Below are 23,438 nucleotides of genomic sequence, written 5' to 3'. Positions count from 1 at the left end.
AGCGCACTACTTGCGGCGCGCGGAGTAACATCCGGCTGCGGTGATGAGAAACAGCGGCAACTTCCGTTGCTGTTCTTAAGTTGTAACTATAGTGAACTAGAATACTTGGTATTCAAGTTCACTGTAGTTTTACCAAGTATATAAGTTTTGTTGCAAGATATTTGGCGCCTCTGGCGGCACTGCTGCCAACTCTGGACAAGCGGGGGAGTGCAGACAGAAAAGGTACTGATTCAGCAGCCAAACTTAATGTACGAGGTTATCGTGTATGCGATGTCGAGTCCGAAAACTGTACGAGGACGGCCCACAGACAATCTGGTGTTAAGGCATCGAAGATACCCCCAGTAAAACTGAACCGAAACTGAAAATTTCAAGTTAGAAACAAAGCCGTTATATAATAAAAGCATGCAAAAAAGTTTTATTTCCAAGCAATTTATACCTTCTTTTCTGTAATATGTTTTCTCGCTTGTACGTTTTGTTGTAATAAATTTGGCGCATCTAGCGGCACTGCTGCCAACTCTCGACAAGGGGGGAATGCACACATAAAAGGTGCTGATTCAGCAGCCAAAATTAATATAAGAGGTTCTCGTGTATTCGACTTCTAGTCCGTAAACTGTACTAGGACGGCCCGCAGACAATCTGGGATTAAGGCATCTAAGATGCCCCTGGTCAAACTGAACTAAAATAGAAAATGGAAAGACAAAAACAAGGCCCTCAAGCATACGAAAAGTTTTAGTTCAAAGTACTTTATTACTTCTTTTTGTATTATGTTTCCTCGCCTGTAATTTTTGATGTAAGGGAATTGGCGCTTGTAGCAGCACTACTGCCAACTGTGGGAAAGCGGGGAATGCAGACAAAAAGCGTACTGATTGAGCACCCAAAATTAATATAAGAGGCTCTGGTGTATGCGATTTTTAATCTGAAACCGGTACGAGGACTGCCCGCAGAGAGTCCTCGATAACCGCATCGAAGATGCCCCTGGTAAAATTGAACCGAAACTGAAAATGGCAAGTTAAAAACAAGGCCTGTATACAACAAAAGCAAGCAAAAAGTTTTATTTCAAAGACATCTATTTTTTTTTGTATTATGTTACCTCGCTTGCAAGTTTTGATGTAAGGGAATTGGCGCCTCAAGCAGCACTTCTGCCGCCAACTGCGGGCAAGAGGGGAATGCAGGAAAAAACGTGCTAATTGAGCAGCCAAAATTATTGTTAGACGCTCTGGTGTATGCGATTTTTAATCTGAAAAAAGTACGAGGATTGCCCGCAGACAGTGCGGGACTAATGCATCGAATCTGACCTCAGCATAGAAAAACCGAAACTGAAAATAGTAAGCTTTAAATGAAGTACTCTTTTTGTGAAAGCATGCAAGGATACATTAACTAGAAATATGAGCCTCTTCTTTCAGTGCTATGTTTTTATGCCTATATAATCAATGTGGTTTGAGAATATTGAGTAAACAGGACCGACGTTGGCAACAGAGTTTCATACAGTTATTGTCTGAACCTCTATGGTACAAGCCTGGCGTAGGGCACAGCAAGCAGCAAGCGCACTATTTTCATTGTACTATATATATCACACTAAACTTTTTTACGCCCTTTTGGCCAAAAAAGGTGTAAAATAATTGAAAAAAGGGTGTTGGGAGGCCCTCACACCCTTTTTCTTGAATCTCAACACCCTTTTTCATTGCTTTCCACCCTTTTTTCGTGAAAAAAAGGGTGTTGACCAACCTCAACACCCTGTTTTGAGGAAGGGTGTTGAAAGGGTGTGGGAAAGGTGTTCAGCTCTTCATTGATTGAGACCATGCATGCAATATAATTTCAAAAAGACATCCCATTGCACCATCCTCCCAACCTCGTCAAAAAGGTTCAAAAGAAAAAAAAAAGCTGCCAAATTCAATAAAAAGCATCGGCAGCACCGACGTTGAAACAGGAAAAAATATCAGCCCTTGCTTGATACGACTTCGACAGAATAACACTCCCCCTCCCACTTTTTGTTTTCTACAGCCTTGCACGGAGCACAGCACAGCCTTGAACTGTGACATCTGTATCATCATTCCGTCGTTCCCTGTTCCTCTCCTGCCCCACCAGCACAATCATAGCCCTCTCTGACAACAGTCATTCTCGTCACTCAGTGGAGTTATAACGTACTAGCAATCACAATTTTATTCCATTCTTATTGTTAGCGACCGTAAATATTGTGTACAAATGGAATAAACAGACCACATAGTTTCTCCTGCAGAAACAACGTTGGAGAACAAGGCAGATATCAAAAGAAAACAAAAGTTGGGGAGGTAGGGGCATGAAATCGGGCGCTAAATAAACAGACGCCAAATAATAATACGATTACTTACACTAGAACACTGCCAAATTTCATTTCGCAGTGTTATCTTACTATCTGCTGCTTTTTTTAACGTTCAAATCGAGCGCCAAAAGCTTCAGTTCGCGTTTTGTGTTTGTAAACTTTAAATATCTAAGCTTCTTTATTATAATACACACAATAAATAATAAACCTAAAATTATGTTATATTCAGTAAAAGAGACAATTATTTATTGTTGTCGTTTAAATTTGTTTACGCAACTCCCTGCCAACGGCCGATTCCCTGAGTACGGCGCGCGGCGGCGTGGCCGGATTCCGGAACAGATACCCCGTGACCCGTCTTTCATCGATTGTTTACGTGTTTACTGTGGTGGTGTGCGGTTAAACAAGCACAGTTATTATGATTAATTGGGCACCTCGTCGTCTTCGGTTGTGTATGTCGTGTTCGACTTCGCGATGAAGTATTTGAGTTTCTTTCCCTTCAAAAATTACCTAATTTCTTTCGGTAAGGCGCCCATTTCCTGGCCAATCCCCCTGAGTGGGTACGCGCCATTGAACTGGAACCACCACCACCACCACCTGAAGACGGCTAATTTCGTTGGCGCTTGCCTCTGAACGTCGCTCGCTCTTCTGCGTCGGCTCCTCTCGGTAAGCTGTCTCGTCACATTTGCCGCCTTTCTCGTCACTGGATGTCGTTTGTAGCTGTCATCGCCGCTTTAAGGATTCGTTAACAGGAGCACGCGTGTGTGAATTGTTTAACTGAACTGGCGAGATTGAACCTAGAGGGCTCGTCTCTAGAAAGGCGATGTGCGAAAGATTGTGGTGCTTGCATTGAGCGCTAAACGCACTGGCGCTCACGATTGCAAGATTTGCTTCACGCTGACCTTACGCCCCCGCTTTATCCCGCGCTATTGCGTAACCAGCGCGCACTAGATATAATTAAGGAGATGGTTGAATTCATTAATCTCTACATGCCCTCAACTGACTGACGTGATTGGACCGCCGGGTGCGGCCTGAGAGCGTTGCCCTTTTTGTATGCCTGTTCGTGTTCTACGCTTTTGCTATCGCTGTGCAGGTCCCGATACGCCCTGGTGTTCTGTTCCGGTCAATCCCTTGGACGGGCATGCTCCCGTCAATCCCCCCATGGACGGAGATTCCCCCGCTGCTGTCTGCTCGGCCTTGGGTCCCGAGACGCCCTGGTGTTCCGTTCCGGGCTCCAGCGCGGGACCCGGGAGTTTGAGTTGGCTGCTCGGGCTCCTGCTCTCGGTTCCTGCGTGGACGCCATCTGCCAGCGGCTCGTCATCACCGTCCCCTTAAATTTTTGGTCGAATTGGTTGAGACCAGTCCCATCACCATGGAGGGTGTTTTTTAGTCCAGCCAGGAGAAGGAGGCATGGTTTTTCACCCTCCAGGGATGGGCTAGTTTATCCCTTTCGCGGTCCCCTTAATGTCTGGTCAGGAGAGGACGAGACCAGTCCCATCACGATGGGGGGTGTTTTTAGTCCAGCCAGGAGAAGGAGGCAAGGTTTTTCACCCCCCACGGATGGGCTAGTGCACCCCTTTTACATTGGCTTTCAATAAATGCCGCTGTTTGCCGGGTACCTCCCGAGGCTGTGGTTAGCGATGATGGATCAGGGAGTCAGTGGAGGGGAGATTCTTTGGGGAATGGGTACATTTATGTGGGAGTTGAATCAGTTCAGGAGGCGCCACCCCTGCATTTCGAAATCACTTTCTCATGGGACTGGGTTGTGTTGTCTTCTGTCGCGAGTAGCAAGAGCCCCGCTTTTCTTTGCTTTTCTACCAAATTGGCTTTACTTGAAATTCACATTGGAGCATACCTCCCAGTTCATTTATTTCTCTAATTGGCTTTAACCTGTGATAGCTTTGCTGGTGCAGGTTTTTGTTCCCACTTTCATTTATTTTGCTTTCATTACACAAGGGAACAGGAATTTGTTTCAGTAACGCCGTGGCGTTCAGTAACTCAGTAACGTTTCCCATTCCGCAGCACTATATTGAACAGCTTCAGAGTTCACCACTGCGAACCACGTCTTACGCGTAGTTTATCAGAACACGGGCGGCTACTCCTCTAAACTGTGCTGCGCAGCGTTTTCGGCTTCGTTGATCACCGCAGTCGTTTGTGCCGTGTTGGGAATTGCGAGGGAGAATCGTTTGCGAGCGAATGTGCGCGCCTCGCAAGCTTCGTTGCGTTTGCGGCGAGCCACCTCACCATGTGTACGGTGCCGCGGTACGCGGACAGTGATTTTGGCTGAATGTTGTGTGACCGAGACGTAACATTCGTGCACCTAATCATTTCCATTCTTGCATGTGTGGTAATCATGTGTCATCCCGTTTTAGACCTCTGGACGGTCTGAGCGCATCACGTCCCTCCATTCAACCGGACAAGAGCCACAAGCATTGTCAACAGTGTTTGGCCTCCAGAACGTAAGTTTTCAAACACAGTTTTGGTAGCACAGTGGGCTATCATACTTGAATATTGTTCGATCACTTGTATGTACAAGTTCTCTCCCCCGTAACAATTATTGGTGTTTCATGCATAACCTAACATGTAGGCGCTCAATGGCAACCTTTATTGTTAATTTCGGAAAACTCAAAGTTTCACCCAAAATCATAATGTGGGCGTAGCAGTTAATCACCATGTATACGAACTTCCTGGTGTTAGTCATGTTTACGGTGAAGCCATATTTCTTAGGTGGTGACACAAAAATGTTATTACCTTTGTAGTTTAGTCTTCGATAAAGCCTTACCAGTTCTGTTTTCAGCTATTTTTTGAATGTTTATCATGTGAATTGACAGTCCTTGCAGTCCACTTTTTCATATAGTTATGTAACTGCCTGTACCATTTAAACAGGCCTGATTGGGGTTCTGAAGGCTGCGATTTACGCACGCTAGTGCTGTACCGCCAATAAAGAAACATCCTTCCACAAATAAAAAGATTTGAAAAATGTAAAGTATCCGCAGCATTATTCTTAACTGGAACATGCTAATTGTTAGGCCTGGGGCTTTTCCTGAAAGCACTGTGGATGTTATGAGAGAGGAAAACCACTCAAACACATCTGCCAAGGCCGTTGCTGCTCCAAGATGCGTGCAAGCATTGAGTCTTCTGAGCAATACATTACACCCTTTTTTTTAAACAACCGACGTGCATGCTGAACGTACTCCTGATTGGGCGTTTGCCAGGCGCAAGGAATTTTTTTTCGGGGGGGGGGGGGGGGGGGAGCCGTGGTCGACCAAAAGATGGGACGGGGAAATATGTAGGCAAGGCATCTTGCGCGTTGTTTTGCAAACGATGCTTGAAATAACTGACTTTAACATGCGATTTGTGTATGCTCAACGCTAACTGTAAAGCCCACCTTAAAGGAGCCATGAACAGAAAATGCAAGTTGGTTTTATTCGAAAGATTTCGTGTTTTATAGTGCCCCCAGCGCTTGTCTGGATACAAACGGTGCTTTATTCACTGAGAAATTAAACAATTTAGGTTAAAATTTTGATTTTCCCGCTCAATCGTGCGTTTTCGTGGTCCCAAATGACATCACAGGAACCGACCACTCTGCAGCCTAGAGTACCTTCATTCACGCATCCGCCGTACAGGGCAGAGACACGTATACGCTGGCGCCGCCATTTTCGGTTGCTCGCTCGCCGCCGAAGCAAGTCATTGTGTCAAAACCGCGCTAAAATTATCGCCGCAACGCGGTTTACTGAAGAAGTTTGAATCATATTGTCTGTTTCGCGTTGCTAGGTCTCGTGGGAAACGAAAAGAATAACGCGTTGAGCCTGTTGGCCCAATTGCGGCGGCACGGGACCGTTCAAAGGTTGTCTCCACCCTGTACAGCGGTGTTGGTTTGTTCCCGCGTTTTTTTTACGTTCTGTAACCTAGATGGCGCCACCATGCCGTGGCAAGCGTTTGGTTTGTTTTTGCCCGCATTTAAATCTGGCTTGTTTTTGTTCTGGGAGAAAATATTCGTTCCCTGAAACAGTGCTCGCTCGACAAATGGGGTCACGTAAGACACCGTTGCTTGCGTCAATCGGCCAGTGTCGTCTGAGACAACCCCAAGCCCCGCAGTGCTGTGCAGCTAAACCAAGCATGCTGTGCGCAGTACAAACAGCAGAACGCATCAGTACTTCTATGTTTACATGTGCTTTCGTAACTTCCACTGTTTGTCCCATCATTCTTATTGCTTTGTAAAGAATGTGCCCTAAATTTAAGCGCAAATCGCTCATTCGTCTAGTTTGTAAGCTCTACCTAATTGGCGTCTGCTTCTGCCAGCCTCCGCCAATCGCAGAGCTTAGCTCATGTGACATTATAGGTTCTGTTGCGGGAAATGAGCTGGTGGGTCACATGACCATTCCCGTTTTTCCTAATTATGTAGCTTATTTGAGCGAAGTTTACGTTAAAAGTGGTGTCAGTATGATTCTAACGAGACAATCTTTTGAATGAACCAAACTTGTGTTTTCTCTTCATGGCTCCTTTAAGGAGCTTAGATGGTGATGATAATTAGGATCACCTAAATTCCCGTTCGCTGGTCTATGGGCAGACCACGGGCGAATCATTCGTCCGCAGAGCAGGTGGTTAGGCGGACCCGCGCTCGTGAGCGTGATCATGAGTGCGCTCGTGAGTGGCGCGCGGTCCCCGAAGTTCGTCGGGAGGAAGTGGAGGCCAACACTGAATGTTTGCTATCAAGATTCTCGTGTTTTAGATTTTCCTTTAGAAAAGGGACTATTAAGTTTTCTTGTCAGCTATGAAGTACAGTCGAGCACGATTTGAATGTTATCGCGCCAGCATTGAGCGGCCAAGCGTGCCACCAGCCCACGGTTTCGTTTCGGAACCATGAAAATCGAGATTTCGCACTCTTCGCTCCCTTGTTGGCTGTTCCATGATACAACAATGGCCCGCACGACTGACTTGCCACCCTTTGGGTTTCAAGCTGTACATTCGTTGTTATCAAGCACAGACTTGGACTTGGTTGCCCTTTATTACGCCGACGATAACGAAACTTGCATGGAATATTTGCTAAAGCTGGTGTTCTTTCTGCTTCGTTTGAAAGAGTAGCTTTCCCGCGACAACCATCGAATCGCAGTGGACTGTACATGCGGCACATTCGTATATTATGGCGGTGAAGCTAGCAAACGTGCGTCTTCGTCCTTAAGTAATCGCCTTTTGTTATTTTTTGTGCTAGTAACGTGAGTAGTAAACTTGCGCTAAGCAGAACACCTTATTGCACTGCTGTTGAATGTTGAGCTTGTTGCACGTTGCTTAAATTTCATTATATTTCTATCTGTTAAATCGAAACAGACATGGCTTCAGTAAAATTCCGGTTAAGCAAATACAGAATGCTGATTCTAACCAAGAGGGAGGTCAAGGAAACAGTGGAATAGTGCCAAAAAAACAAAGCTCCGCAATAAGGAGAATTGTGTAGTTTTGTTGATGTGGAGGAAATACAACATGGGCAGAGCAATGCTTTTTATGCAGCAGAAATTATGGATCTGCAATAGTCAATGAAATGCGATGTCGGTAGAAAGATAAACATATCAAGGATTGATAGTTGAGTGAACAAAATACCGCGACATGCTCTGTCATGTGATTATACTTTGTACCAGTGTAAAGACAAGGAATGACACGCTCCCGACCACATGTAAGCCTATATGAGGCTTTTCCTGCTGTTCTGCCATTCCCCGGCCGTGCTGTTCCGCCATTGAAACAGTTGGGCTGTTTTGATCGGCTCGCAGCAGATTCCCGGCGCTTGTCGGTGTATCCGGCGCGAAATGCAGCCGGGCTGTATATATTGACAGGTACAGCATCTGGAGCGGGCGCAGGGATCAGACGTTGACATAGCCCTTGTTTTCAGCTTTATGTGAGCAAGAATGTCCTTAAAACTGCAGGTAACTTCAGGCGGTTTTTCAGGCTGCCTAAACCGCACCCCAGCCTTGGCATAAAACATTATGAAGAAGGGGGGGGGGAGCACCTGGACCCCTCCCCCCCCGGCTACGCCCTTGGCGTGTGCTTATTCTTTCTTGCATCCACCACATTCGAGTCGTCACGTTGAATTGGGAATGCTGGAATCCAGCATATGCTGGCAAGATAAGAGAGCTTGAACACAACCCACTTGCCCGCAATGAGTTTTCAAAGATCTCCACCACCTGAAGGTACTGAAGTGAGATGTAAGCATTGCCTGAAAACCATTCCAGATAAGGGTACGAAATTATAGTTATGGGCCTTTCTCGCCCATTTACGTGTTTTGAACAAAAAAAATGCCATTTAAAGGTAACACGTCGTTCCCTGCCGATTTCTGATGCCTGATTAAGTTTGTGGGCATAAATGTAGCAGCTTTCTCACATGTCTAACGTGTATGCGGGCTTGTTAGGAGTGAAGTAGGTAAAAATTGAAAGGTTTGATTGTAGTGGTGTATAGATTACCTATATTGTTTTCATTCCTAGAAAAGAAAAATTGAGGTAACCTGCCAATTGTTCTGCATTGCTGCATTTTATTATGCTTGTATGATTCGTAGAACCTGCAGGAGTTCAGCTGCTTGTTAAAGGAAAAATGAACAATGGTACAAAAAGAAGAGCATCTACTAAATAAAAATCTTCACAATCGCAGGATGCCAACGGTCCACCTACCAACTTGCGTCCTCCATTGTTTCTGCTGGCTGGAGCGGCGCATGGAGCATTTTTCAGCTTCTCGAAGTTCGTGATCAAGCGGTGCCCCAAGTGAAGGATGCCGCAGACGGATCTTCTGTTTTAATGCCACAATTTCATGTGCTGAGCACTTACTCGTAAGGCATTTTAAATATTCATCATCCCAGAGGGTATGTTACCTTCGTCTTGGGTGGAATGTGGCTGCAATCAGGTTATTTGTGACAGAAACAAGTGAACCACGTGGGGAGAGTCATTGAGGCCTTGTTGATTGCGCATGCTTCTGAAATAACGTTTTCATTCAGCTGAATACTTTCTAAATATTACAATTTGTGAACAAAATATGATAAAAGTCATGATTAGTTGTACTACAGTGCAGGAAAGAAATGCCAGCACATGTTTTAAGAGCCTCTTATATTTCAGGTCATTGGCTGGTGAGCAATAAAACAGAACTCAAAATTGTTTAAAGTGAAATCAAATATTTGTTGTCACCAGTGCATGACCCGTAGTAAAAGCTATCTGGTCTCCCAGTTTCAAATGAGACAGGAAATGCCAAAAAAATAAGGAAATAAACAAGACAGCTTGCTACAATAAACCAATTCAAAGAATTGCTCAATGTCCATAAAGTGGTTGCTTGCTACAATAAACCAATTTAAAGAATTGCTCAATGTCTATAAAGTGGTGATTCAGGCGGGTTAGTTCGGTGTTGATGAAATACAAGCAGGCACTCGCCTGGTCAAAAACAAATAAACAAATAAAGACATTTTGGGGCCCCTACTGGTCCCTTGATCACAATGAAAGGGGGGTGAAAGGTCTCGATTATTTATAGGTTCGGTGGCGCAGAGTGCGCATGTGTATCTCGGGGAGATTACCCCGCGACCGGTTAATCGTGTTTTTAGTTGGTTGAATATGCACTGATTCTAAAAGTAGTCGTGTCGACAGGCGCTTCTCTGACGCGATTATGCTTGCGGAATCCCAATTGATGACGTGGTCAGTAGCCAGGTGATGATCCGCCAAGGCATTTCAGCTTACATTGCCCTTTTTGACATTGTTCTGGTGCTATTGAATTCTTCTTTTAAAAATTTCCAGTGAACTATGTAGGATGCATCGCTATCCTTGCATGGAATTTTGTAGGCAACTCCGGGGAATCTTGATTTTCTAAAGGGTCCTTCACGCGTACCAGCTTCTGCTTAAGCCTGCTCGTTGGCACGTGTGCAGTTTTAACGCCATATGTGCCAAACACCCTTGCAAGAGCTTCACTGATGCCTTGCGTGTAGGGGACGGCAGCGCGTTTTTGCCTGTCTTCTTCAGGAACCCTTTCGGAGGAGGCAACTGAAGCCCGCAATTGTTGCGTCCTCACAAGCTTTGAAGGGTAGCCGTTACTGCGAAGGTCCTTCCTTACCACGGCTAGCTCTTGCTTGCGCAGACCAGGCTCAGAGCAGATTCGTGATGCGCGTGAGAAGAGTGCAGCGGCGACGGAGCGTTTTTGGCCTATAGGATGCGCAGAGTCGAACCCCAGGTATCTACCCGTGTGGGTCGGCTTTCGATACACAGTGGTTGTAAATCCTTTGGCCGACCGTCTCACAAGTACGTCGAGGAAGGCGATCTGTCCATTATTTTCCTGTTCCATGGTGAACTGGTTGCTTGGAACACAAGAGTTTAGATGCTCAATTAAAGGCATTACGTCTCGGCGGTGGATCACACAAAAACAGTCGTCTACGTAGCAGACAAAGATCTAGGGGCCGTCTTGTACGAGCATAGCGCAGAATTTTCTAGAGCCTCTAAGGCAATATCCGCACAGACTGCTGAAATGGAATCTCCCATCGCTGTTCCAAACCGCTGCTTGTAACATTGTACGTTGAAAACAAAACGTGTTCTGCAGGCCAAATTCCAGGCAAAATTACGCGGTCCGGAGTTGCAAGGATCTACTCGAGAACGATGCATCTCTGCCTTCACGTTCGCCAATTGAGACGCAAGACTTATATTGTCTCCTGGAATTTGGCCTGCAGAACACATATATTTTGTTTTCAACGGACCAGCGGTTTCGAACAGGGATGGGAGCTTCCGTTTCAGTAGTCTGTGCGAATATTGTCCTAGAGGCTCTAGAAAATTCTGCGCTATACTCATACAAGACGGCCCCAAGATGTTTGTCTGCCACGTAGACGACTGTTTTTGTGTGATCCACCGCCGAGACGTAATGCCTTTATTTGAGCATCTAAACTCTTGTGTTCCAAGCATCCAGTTCACCATGGAACAGGAAAATAATGTACAGATCACCTTCTTCGACGTACTTGTGAGACGGTCGGCCAAAGGATTTACAACCAGTGTGTATCGAAAGCCGACCCACACGAGTAGATACCTGGGGTTCGACTCTGCGCATCCTATAGGCCAAAAACGCTCCGTCGCCGCTGCACTCTTCTCACGCGCATCACGAATCTGCTCTGAGCCTGGTCTGCGCAAGCAAGAGCTAGCCGTGGTAAGGAAGGACCTTCGCAGCAATGGCTACCCTTCAAAGCTTGTGAGGACGCAACAATTGCGGGCTTCAGTTGCCTCCTCCGAAAGGGTTCCTGAAGAAGACAGGCAAAAACGCGCTGCCGTCCCCTACACGCAACGCATCAGTGAAGCTCTTGCAAGGGTGTCTGGCACATATGGCGTTAAAATTGCACACGTGCCAACGAACAGGCTTAATCAGAAGCTGGTACGCGTGAAGGACCCTTTAGAAAAATCAAGATTCCCCGGTGTTGCCTACAAAATTCCATGCAAGGATTGCGACGCATCCTACATAGGTGAAATCGAGAGCATGATGGAATCCCGTCTGGCCGGGAGGGTACATTAGGAACGAAAAAGAGACGCCGACCAGTCCAAAAAAAACGTACTGACGTTTGGGCTTCCAGCACCGAAGCCTTGTTCACAATAAATGCATCACCAGAAGTGGGTCGTTTAAGTGGGCTTCTATAATCGCTGCAAAGAGCGTGAGTAGATCGGGTTTAGATTTCCGTCGTTACGATTGACTGTGTTAGATGTGGTCTGAATGATTAGTGATTCCAGATGTAGCCGTGATGGTCACTTTTTCTGTAGCGACGATTCTTGCATTGTCCCAATCAATCTTGTGGTCATTCACGACGGCGTGTTTGGCTAAAGCATTGTTGCGGACGCTTTTATTCTTTACTTCACGTGCGTGCTGCTGCCGATGATTCTTATAATTTCCTGATTCCCCGATATACACGCCGCTGCAGTCTGCACAAGGTATCTCGTATACCACACCTGGGAAGCGCTCCTTGTGCAAGCGGTCCTTGACTCTCACGAGCTCATGGCGCATCTTTTTGGCTGGAACGTGGGCCACCTGCACGTCATATTCCCGTAGGATACGTGCCAAACATTTACTTGTTCCTGGAAGGTAATCCACAGGAGCTCGCTCCATCGGGGCAGGAGGCACGTCCAGTTGTCCCCGTCGTGTCAGTTGGCGTTCTGTTGTGTTTATAATGTGCCTTGGGTAACCGCAGCTAGCCAGGTCGTCCCGTACCTTTGCCGTGTCCACCGCCGCATCCTCGAGCTTCGAGCACGATCTTTTCGCACGCTGCAGTAGCGTGCTAACAACAGCCGTCTTGCGGGAAGCGGGGTGCACGGAGTTGAAGTTCAGGTAGCGGTCTGTGTGCGTTTCCTTGCGGTACACGCTGAAACGTAGCCTCTGGCCCTGCCGAGACTCGAGGACGTCCAGGAAGGGAAGTTTGCCATCGGCCCCCTCTTCTGACGTGAACTGAATGGCACGTTCCATACTGTTAAGGTGGGCCAGCAAGCTGTTTGCCGCGTCTTTCTGAACGACGCCGAAACAATCGTCGACATAACGCAAGAACACTTTTGGTTGAGGGGCAAAGGAGGCTAGCGCGCGTGCTTCCAGCGCTTCCATGGTCAGGTTCGCCGCCGTGACCGAAATAGCGGCACCCATTGGAGTCTCCTGCCTTTGCTTGTAAAAATGGCCTATAAAGACGAAGTACGTATTGTTCAGGCAAAAATCTAGAAGCCTGCGTAGTTCTGGCTCATCCATCGGTGATCTCTTGGGCAACGTCTGATCAGCCTCGAGAGCAGCGGTGCATAGGTTGACAGCCAGGTCAATCGGAATGCTCGTGAAAAGGGACTTCACGTCGAAGGACACCATCAAGTCGTCTTTCTCGATCACGGTGTTGCGAGTCTTCTCGACAAAATCGAAAGAATTACGAATGTGAGTGGTCCCTTTACCGACGAGCGGAGCCAGAACTTGGTGCAGGGCCACCTGTCGAAGTTCCTGCACCAAGTTCTGGCGCCGCTCGTCGGTAAAGAGACCACTCACATTCGTAATTCTTTCGATTTTGTCGAGAAGACTCGCAACACCGTGATCGAGAAAGACGACTTGATGGTGTCCTTCGACGTGAAGTCCCTTTTCACGAGCATTCCGATTGACCTGGCTGTCAACCTATGCACCGCTGCTCTCAAGGCTGATCAGACGTTGCCCAAGAGATCACCGATGGATGTGCCAGAGCTACGTAGGCTTCTAGATTTTTGCCTCAACAATACGTACTTCGTCTTTATAGGCCATTTTTACAAGCAAAGGCAGGAGACTCCAATGGGTGCCGCTATTTCGGTCACGGCGGCGAACCTGACAATGGAAGCGCTGGAAGCACGCGCGCTAGCCTCCTTTGCCCCTCAACCAAAAGTGTTCTTGCGTTATGTCGACGATTGTTTCGGCGTCGTTCAGAAAGACGCGGCGAACAGCTTGCTGGCCCACCTCAACAGTATGGAACGTGCCATTCAGTTCACGTCAGAAGAGGGGGCCGATGGCAAACTTCCCTTCCTGGACGTCCTCGTGTCTCGGCAGGGCCAGAGGCTACGTTTCAGCGTGTACCGCAAGGAAACGCACACAGGCCGCTACCTGAACGTCAACTCCGTGCACCCCGCTTCCCGCAAGACGGCTGTTGTTAGCACGCTACTGCAGCGTGCGAAAAGATTGTGCTCGAAGCCCGAGGATGCGGCGGTGGACACGGCAAAGGTACGGGACGACCTGGCTAGCTGCGGTTACCCTAGGCACTTTAAAAACGCAACAGAACGCCAACTGACCCGACGGGGACAACTGGACGTGCCTCCTGCCCCGATGAAGCGAGCTCCTGTGCCCTACCTTCCAGGAACAAGTGAATGTTTGGCACGTATCCTACGGGAATATGACGTGCAGGTGGCCCACGTTCCAGCCAAAAAGATGCGCCATGAGCTCGTGAGAGTCAAGGACCGCTTGCCCAAGGAGCGCTTCCCCGGTGTGGTATACGAGATACCTTGTGCAGACTGCAGTGGCGTGTATATCGGGGAATCAGGAAATTATAAGAATCGTCTGCAGCAGTACGCACGTGACGTAAAGAATAAAAGCGTCCGCAACAATGCTTTAGCCGAACACGCCGTCGTGAATGACCACAAGATTGATTGGGACAATGCAAGAATCGTCGCTACAGAAGAAGTGACAGCATCACGGCTACATCTGGAATCACTAATCATTCAGACCACATCTAACACAGTCAATCGTAACGACGGAAATCTAAACCCGATCTACGCACGCTCTTTGCAGCGATTATTTAAGCCCACTTAAACGACCCACTTCTGGTGATGCATTTATTGTGAACAAGGCTTCCGTGCTGGAAGCCCAAACGTCAGTACGTTTTGTTTGGACTGGTCGGCGTCTCTTTTTCGTTCCTAATCCTACATAGGTGAAACTGGAAATTTTTAAAAGAATTCAATAGCACCAGAACGATGTCAAAAAAGGCAATGCAAGTTGAATTGCCTTGGCGGATCATCACCTGGCTACTGACCACTCCATCGATTAGGATTCCGCAAGCATAATCGCATCAGAGAAGCGCCTGTCAACACGACTACTGTTAGGATCAGAGCATATTCAACCAACTAAAAACACGATTAACCGGTAGCGGGGTAATCTCCCCGAGATATACATGCGCAATCTGCGCCACCGAACCTATAGATAGTCGCGACCTTTCACCCCCTCTTCATTGTGAACAAGGGGCCAGTAGGGGCCCCAAGGCGTCTTTATTTATTTGTTTTTGACCAGGCGAGTGCCTGCTTGTATTTCATCAATGAATCACCCTCCCCTGACGAGTTTTCGTCGAACCTTGGACTCTGTTAGGTGTCAGTGGGTTTACACAGCCAACTTGTGGGGACGCACATAAGCTCTTAACAAATGAGCTGCGTAGTTGCTATGCACTAGCCATGGTTTTTATTAGTTGCCTTGATGTATATGATCTTCTGTCGCAGTGTTTTAGGTAGCTCACTCGCACATTATTCCTTTGTTTTTGGACATTGTGGAGTGTCCAATGTATATTCGTTCTATTTCTGATTTTTGTTGCAACTGTAAATATGTCAGGAGTCCCGTACTGTGTGCATGAAGGCAGCCTAAATAAAAAAATTGGCTGCCTTGCCTTTGCTTAGAGGGGCCATGCAGACAACACACAAGTTTGATTCATTCGACAGATTGCCTCGTTAGAATCATACTGACACCATTTTTAGCTGCACTTCACTCGAATAAGCTATATAATTAGGAAAAAGGGAATGGCCATGCGACCCACTAGCTCATTTCCCACAGCAGTACCTATGATGTCATATGTCCCCAGCTGTGCGATTGGCTGAGGCCGGCAAAAGCAAACGCAAATTGGGCAGGCCTGATAAGCATGCCGAATGAGCTATTTGCACTTAAATGTAATGCATATTCATTTTACAGCAGTAAAAATGGGGCAGTAAACAATCAAAGTTACGAAAATACGCGTACACATACAAGTACAGATGCGCACTGCTGTTGGTACGGCGTGCACTATGCTTGTTTTAGCTGCACAGCACTCCGCCGCTTTGGAGTTGGCTTGCACGGCCCTGGCCGATTGGCATAGGCGATGTTGTCTTACGTGACCCTGTTTGTCGAGGATACCTCATGTTTCACAAAACCATTACTTTCTACAGTAACGAAAACAAGCCAGGTGCAGACGCGGTCAAAAACAAAGCAATGGCAAACAACGGTTTGTGGATGAGTATGGTAGCTCCACCTGGGAGGACTGATGGCTAGCAAGGCTGCAGACCCGAGTGACGCAGTAGTTTGTTTGATTACATGCACTTATGGCTTCATTGCTGACATCCCAAAAACACACGATATGGTGGGAGAATCAGACTTAACCTAAATTAATTTCTCAGTGAATGCAGCATCATTTGCTGCCGGTCAAGTGGTGGGGGCACTATAAAACAGGAAATATTTCGAACGAAGCGAACTTCTATGTTGTCCGAATGGCCCCTTTAATGCACTGTATTGTATTTTTGGTTCCTGTAGTGAAGTCACCATGAAGGAACCGCAGTAGACAAAGTTAATGTTAGCGCTTTACCATGCATTTTTTTTTGTGTTTGATGGAAACAAATATAATACTCTAACCAAGGACTTTATCCGAAGCGTTCCCAACGTTTCGGAACCTACTTGGCTCCTTCATTAGAACTGTCTATGTTTGACCAAGAGCCATAGTTCTACATATAAACAATTTTTTTGTTTGCTGCAGCGGATCAGAGGCTAGGGCACAAATAGGGGGTAGAACAGCTAGATATCTGTTCATCTTTCGCCGGCTTGCTTTGGTGTGACAACTGTATCTAGTTGTCAATTCCAATTTGTTGTGGTCAGTTTTTCTCAACTAAATTGTAGCTTTTTTAAAGATTATGGAAGGTTTTGTGGGCCTAAAGGGTTGCCGCATTGCATGTTTGGCCTATGTAGCGTTGAAAGCGGATATTTTGCTTCAAAGTGGAATGTTGGCCTAGCATCATGGTCCTGTGGTTGCTGCTCACTTTCATTCATGCCATTATTTTTTATATTATCACTTAAAATTAAATGTTAACCAATCTGCTGCCATTTTAATTTTGTCACCTGCTTTATACTTCCTTTTTTTTCAACTGTCTGTAAGGAGTGGCAATTCGTCTTTTTATGATACCAAGGCATCGAACTGTGCTAGTTGGTACATGTTTGAATGGATGAAAAACCAGTGGAAAACACAGGGTACGGAAGAGAACGACGGGATACGCTTGTCCTGTTGTTCTCTTTTAACTGTGTCCTGTGTTTACCGCTGGTTTTTCATCCATTCAATTTTCATGAATTTGTTCAACAGTGATTAGTTTAAGTGCTCAAGCAATTTTTGGCTTGAAGGTTCCCTGTAGCATTTATATAAGTGCTCTCTGCTCTTTTTTTTACCCAAGACCCCATTACCAGCCTTAATGAGATTGTCTTTTGTAGACATGAAGTTGAAATAAATATTTGTTTGCATTGCTTTGCATATTTTGAAAGAATTGCTTGCTCACTTTCTTTCAACCCTGTTTCTTAATCCTGCTTAAAGCATTTTTCCATGTTTATTTTTTTTTCAGAACCAGGAAGGGTGCTCATCCTCGGTTCTTGCTGAAGCACCAGTATCTGTACTTCACACGTGAGCTTTGAACACAGTAATTATGGTATGAAACATTTTACCAGTATTAGCTTGCTTTGTAGATGTCAAAGCTCTCGACAGTGTAGTACATTGTCTGGTGTAGTGCACAATCTCTCTATAACAGCACCCGCTGGGTGCTGTTGTAGAGAATAATTTTGTGGCTATAATACTTGAGATTATTTTAAAATGTACATCAAATACTAGTAAGAATAGCTCTCTAAATTGGTGGCCATTTTTCTGGTGGAGGCAGAAAGTGAAAATGCCCATGTGTGGAGATTTAAGTCCACAATAAATATCCCAAAGTTGCCAAAGCTAATCCAGAGCCCTCCTCGCGGTGCACTTAATATCCCATGTGCAGCTTTGTGTAAAAACAGCCAGAAATGTATGATCAATTTTAATTGATTTTAATGTTTCTAAATGCAAGTATTCTAAGTTTAAGCTGCCTTATTTAGTAAAATATTTTCTAACAATTGCATAGCTACCAAAGGTTTACAGAAAAGCTTTCATTGGTTATGCACCTTCTCAGCGAAACAAAAATGTCATTAAGAAAAGCAGAAAAAACCTAAATATGGCAAGTAGCAACAGTAAAGCTGCTAATAAAAAAGATGCTAAACGTTTTATTGATAATATTGCTGATTTTACTTCTAGTCAACTCTTAAAAGGGCTATAGACGGGTTTGATGGTTCCCATGACGCACCTCGTAATACTAGACGAAACTAATGGGCACTGGCTGTTGGCTTTTCATTTGCAACATCGAAAAATGACCCCACATCCACCAGCAGGGACATAATGCAAGGCACCATGCACAAGCTAGACTCATGATAAAATACAGCTATAACAACAATGTCATCACATTTCAACCAGGGAACTCATATGCATTGTTCTGTGATGTTTACAGTTCATGGTATTGCTATGTGGGGTCATTTTTCATGAAGCAAAAAGAATAATGTAAAATAAAATAAGTGGCAGTGGGGACCCAACTTTTATGGGTAGAATAAAGCCACAGTACGTAGGGAAATATACATATTGTATTTGGTCTGCCTTAATATTGAGCTTTTCTGCTCAGCTCAAGAATAAGGCACTAAACATTGCGAGTAGCTACCATGATTGGAAGTTTGATGAAATGCTGAGAAGCCAAGGGTTTTAAGGTTCGAAGAACTTTTGTGCAGTTGATTTGTTGCACGCCTTCTTGCTTTCACTGCATAACACGTTTATGCTGTGCAGTGAAGCTCGAAGCATGTGCGCTGCAGTTTAGCAAAATGAACATAAAATTGAATTTTTAACACCGTTTCGAATAATCAACATCCTCTAATGATACAACTTCTGTACTGCGATTTGGCTGTAATACTAGACTATAAATGGATGTTTCAAAAATCGGTGGGTCAGAAAGTTCAAGTAAATTATCAGCTGACATTGAGCTTTAATGGAATGTCTCATAGAACGGAGCTTGGAAAGCACGAATGTTTCATACCGTAATTGTGTGTCATACTGTGCCATATGTGGCTGCACACCTGCAGCGCCATTTGTGAACCGAGGATGATGCACCCTTTTTGTACCCCTTTAGGTGGGTGCTTTTGCAGGAAAAGCTCCTACCTATGATATTTTGGGCAGAAAAGGGTGCTCCTGCGGCGAAAGAATCCAAGCACCCTAAAGGGTGTGCTTGGATTCTGGCGGTACTTGTCTGTGCTAAGCGCATGATATGGTTTGGACATTCCAAGCTCTAGCCCGCCGAACCCAAAGTAATGCCTTGACTCCAACGCGAGTGCTTTTAATAACAACTTTGATGACACCACTGTTGAGAATCGGTTGAAACGGAGCAGGCGACGCACGTCGGTGTTATATTTTTCTTCGGCGTGCGGCCGCAGTGGCACGAGCCGTGCGATCAGCCATGTTCGTGGCTATTTCAGTGTTGCCAAACGAAGAAATTGACAGCTAAACTTTTCACTGAATACCGGCTATAGGATGGGTCAAAGATAAATGTTCTTTATAGTTCAGACTGCTGTGTCCACCTCATTGCATTCGGAGGGAAGGAAGTTCATAATTGCTTGTATCTTAATATTTGGTATGTGCTTGGCTGTAAAGTTTTAAGAGAAGTTTCCAAAATGTTTATTAATAGACACCTCAATCATAGTTTATGGTTGTGAATTAGTTTTAGTCTCAGGATTCATGCACAGAATTTTGCAAACATTCTTGTTTCTTTTTTTGTGTTGCAACATTTACTGTCGATTGTAAAAGTTTGTTCGGAAAACGTGGTTTCATTCGGCTTGAGTCTCAAGATTTTTGACACAAAAGAAATTGTGCAATTTATGGTCAATAGAACTTATAAATGTGGTTGTCTGCCTTTTAAAAAAGTGTGACGACAAATACCAATACAAGTTCTCTATGGGTGCACATCACATGGGATATTGTTTTTGGAAGCCACCACCAGAAAAGATGATTGCAATTGTAGTGGGGGTCCAGTTCTGTCTAGTTGTATCACTTGAATGCTAATGTGTAGTGAGCACACTGATAACGGTTTTCAGTGGTCCCTCTAGTGCACCAATGTTGTGATCGTCACGTGCATGAAATTGGGAAGTTCTATTATTTCTTCTTTTTTGGTTCAGACTACTACGTTTTTTTTTTTGTGTGTCATGTCAAGTTAACCGATATTTCAAGATATCCGAGTTTGATGCCACGAGGGATCACTGTATATATATCTTAAAATTGTGCCATTAGTCATAAATTGTTGCATTTCATTTACTTACAGAGCCTCCAGACATACACCTGTCGCCATGAATTGCATTAGGACACCATGGTGATAGGTCGCAAGCCTCCAAGGCTATGGTGATGACATGCGCAACACCATGGTACTGCGCATGCCATCACCTTTAAAAAACGGTGTGAGGATGCTCAACACCCTTTATTTAGGGTGTTGAGCGTCCTCACCACCCTTTAAGGGTGTTGAGCTTCCTCAACACCTTTTTTTTGTTCTTACACCCTTTTTTCGTCCGTACACCCTTTTTTGGCGAAAACACCTTTTAAAGGTGTTAGCCATGGGACAAGGTTTTTACACCCTTTCGGCCAAAAAGGGTGTAAAAAAGTTTAGTGTGACGGCGCCCAAAGCTCGTTTCATGATTTTGCTTCGGCTATATTATAACTCTGCTGGGGCTCAGTTGTCTATCAATGAACGTTTGAGCACAGCAAGAATCTGTTGTGTCTTGACACTTCCGCCGTTAGTCGGTCACAACTTCCCAAGAAGCTTGTTCCAGCACGGTTCAACAGTTGTGAGGTGTCTACTATCTACCGGCTTCGCAAAGATATCGCGTGTGCTTGCCACGCAATTTCATACCGGTGCTGCCTAAAACCATGCTTTAACTGATGAAGATTCCCTCCTGTCAATGGGGACTGAAGACACCGGCCAACTGTTACCCCGCATGTTTTTCTCGTGCACGTACGCGCCCACCCTGCGGAAGAGAAAAGAAGAAGGGGAAACTCACGCGGCGTTTTGACTCAGAGCTATACTAGAATGCAGCACGTTTACGCCAACACGTGGCGCTGTTATGCATTTAAGGCGAAGCTTTCCTTGGCTCTTCTGCCAGGTTTAGAGGGGGATGCTGCGGCTGCTTTCTCGCCTCGTGCGCCGCTGGGTTTTACCTTACGCCCGACAACGCTTGCTGGCCTCCGCTTATCGCACCCGCGTGGCGCGGAAAGGTGACTCATGGGGGAAGGGGGAAAGGGGGGCTGCAGAAGCCTCAATTACTGCGTCTATCACGTTTTCTGAGTATGGAGTTGATATCCTCTTCCTCAGGGAGATTCAAACGTTGAACGTTTCTCCTTACGTCTGGTATTTCTTGACGCACTGGTCTCTGCGTCGTTACCGACGTGAATGATCAACAAATACGCCAAGCACAATAACGCCCTAAAATTATGCCACATGCCAGTATCTTTCAACGAAGGTATGTCACGATAGACGCCAGCTCCCATTCTAGCGATTCCCATATCCACCAATTTTAACACGAAATTATTTAATTTCCGGAAACAAAGATTTCACTGATGTCATATCCGTCACGGAAATGACGCCAGTACAACGGAGCCAGCTGCCTGTAAAGGGTGCACCGCTGCACACAGGGTCTTCTTGCGGGGAACCAACGTTTAGTACGTTATACTTAGGGTTGTTCGTTTTCGGGTTTTATATTTTAACACGAAAGTGTTTTATGCCGGTATACACCAAGATTTCACTGACGTCATATCTGTCACGAAAATGACGCCAGTAAACCCTTGCAGAAGCGACCCGCGAGCAGGACGTCGCTCCCCAAGCACACCCACAACACACCGGCCGACCCGCAAATCATGCTCATCTGCAGATTTCGCTGGACATTTACCTTTTGTGTTTTACCGATTCCTATGACAGAGAAATCAACCACAGTTTTTTTAACTCATTTCGTCTGTCATTTGTGATTGATTAGCTGTATACGTATTGTCGGTCAGTCGAACTTCAACGTCTGTGAGCAAAAAGCGACCATCTTGAAAGAATTCACAGAAGAGCCGTCCGCTTTGTTTACGGTATGTACGAGCGAACAGACCCCGTATCTGCTATGATGGAAATAAATGGTATTCCCACATTATAATCCAGACGCAAATCATTCCACCTGAATTTTTTTTTAATTAGTTAACCACGAACTTCCACTAGATTAGCCCCATTACATTAGCCCCATGTCAAAATGGCGACGTCGTCATTCACATTCCCTTTCCCTTGCGTTAACTCGCCAAAACTATCTTTTCAAATTTTCGTTTTTTTTCTGCGTCCGATCTCCGAGTGGAAAAAGTTACCATTTGCAGCTCTTCTGTCGACGAATGCCTTGATATACATGTATATTTACTGACGTAACAATAATTTCAAATTATCCTCTTCCTTCTTCTATTATCTGGTTGCATTGCTTTCTTTCAGCGTTATGACTTCCCTCCCTTTTTATCTTCTTTCTCCGGATTTTCACCCCCCCCCCTGTTTTTACCCATTGTGACTATTCCTTGGTGTAACGTTGACTGATGTCCACCATTTTTGCTCATTGTTGCCTTTTCCACTCCTGCCTGGACTTCATTTACACACTATCTTGTAAAGAAAAAAAATATAAAATTGCCCCTATTCACGCTTTGAAGTGGATTGGACTGCGAAGCTGTGGACGACACCCACAACGATTACCCGTGCGGCCTCACTTACCAGGGAGTGTGCTAGCCGTTACCTGGGGCTCGCCTGGGCGGCGTCCCGAACACAGCAGCGTCGGCAGAAAGAAAACGGAGAGGAGCGTCCTGCGAAGGATGAGTAGGGAAGTGTGACGTGAGGCTATGGCGTCATCTCTCTCACTGCCTCCCGCTCACTTTTCTTTCATGTGGCGCCTCCAAAGAGCGCCCTCCCCCTTCCCTAGGCACTGAATCCAAACCACCGTATGTCTCCCCGTCTCAACGTGTGTGCGTAGCTTAGTCCGCAAGACGACGGGCTCTGGCTCCGCTTCTCTTCGGGCCCAGGTCTGATCCCTGCCGGTGCCAGTAGTTTGGGTAGCCTGGGTGTAGCCAGCAGCCAGTAGTAGCCTGGGGTGTTTATTAGTGTAGCCAGTGTTTTCTGGGAGTTTTCTGCTGGCGCAGACACGAAGACTTTTTTGGCTAGTTATAGGTTCACTCTTTCGCAGAAAACTCAAGATTCTTCGGAAGCGTTTCACGGTACGAAGCGTTTATAGAGCGAGCAGTGGTGAGGGTAGCCGTCCACGCCTACGTAGTCGTAGTAGAACAAGCGAACACACAAGCAGTGAAGCGAATTAAGCTGTCTAATTAAGGCGGAAATATGTAAATGAGAAAGCGAATTTGTGCCCGTCCATGGCCCCTTTTTTGTGTTTGCCTTTCTTGCGCTAAGGACCCTTTTTTGTGCGTACGTAGAGAGGGTTTAAACTCGTCGGATGTGTTCGTCGTGATGGGCAAAATCTCCGTAGGGGGGGCCTGCGCATGCACAGCGAAAGAGCGTGATGTCAGCGG

The 23,438-nt window shown here is 45.8% G+C and overlaps 1 long non-coding RNA gene across 1 annotated transcript; it reads left to right on the top strand.

Moving 5' to 3' along the window:
• The first annotated feature begins 2,902 nt into the window (after positions 1 to 2,902).
• On the top strand, positions 2,903 to 9,999 carry LOC144141574 (uncharacterized). Its single transcript, XR_013316645.1, has 3 exons — positions 2,903 to 2,962; positions 4,669 to 4,755; positions 8,930 to 9,999. It is a non-coding gene; the product is annotated as an uncharacterized LOC144141574 (long non-coding RNA).
• Positions 10,000 to 23,438: the final 13,439 nt, after the last annotated feature.

This window comes from Haemaphysalis longicornis, unplaced genomic scaffold (genome assembly GCF_048455015.1).
Source record: "Haemaphysalis longicornis isolate Haplotype H1 unplaced genomic scaffold, Haemaphysalis longicornis Haplotype H1 scaffold_6, whole genome shotgun sequence".
Classification (NCBI taxonomy): domain Eukaryota; kingdom Metazoa; phylum Arthropoda; class Arachnida; order Ixodida; family Ixodidae; genus Haemaphysalis; species Haemaphysalis longicornis.
This window is presented reverse-complemented; position numbering and strand designations above follow the sequence as displayed.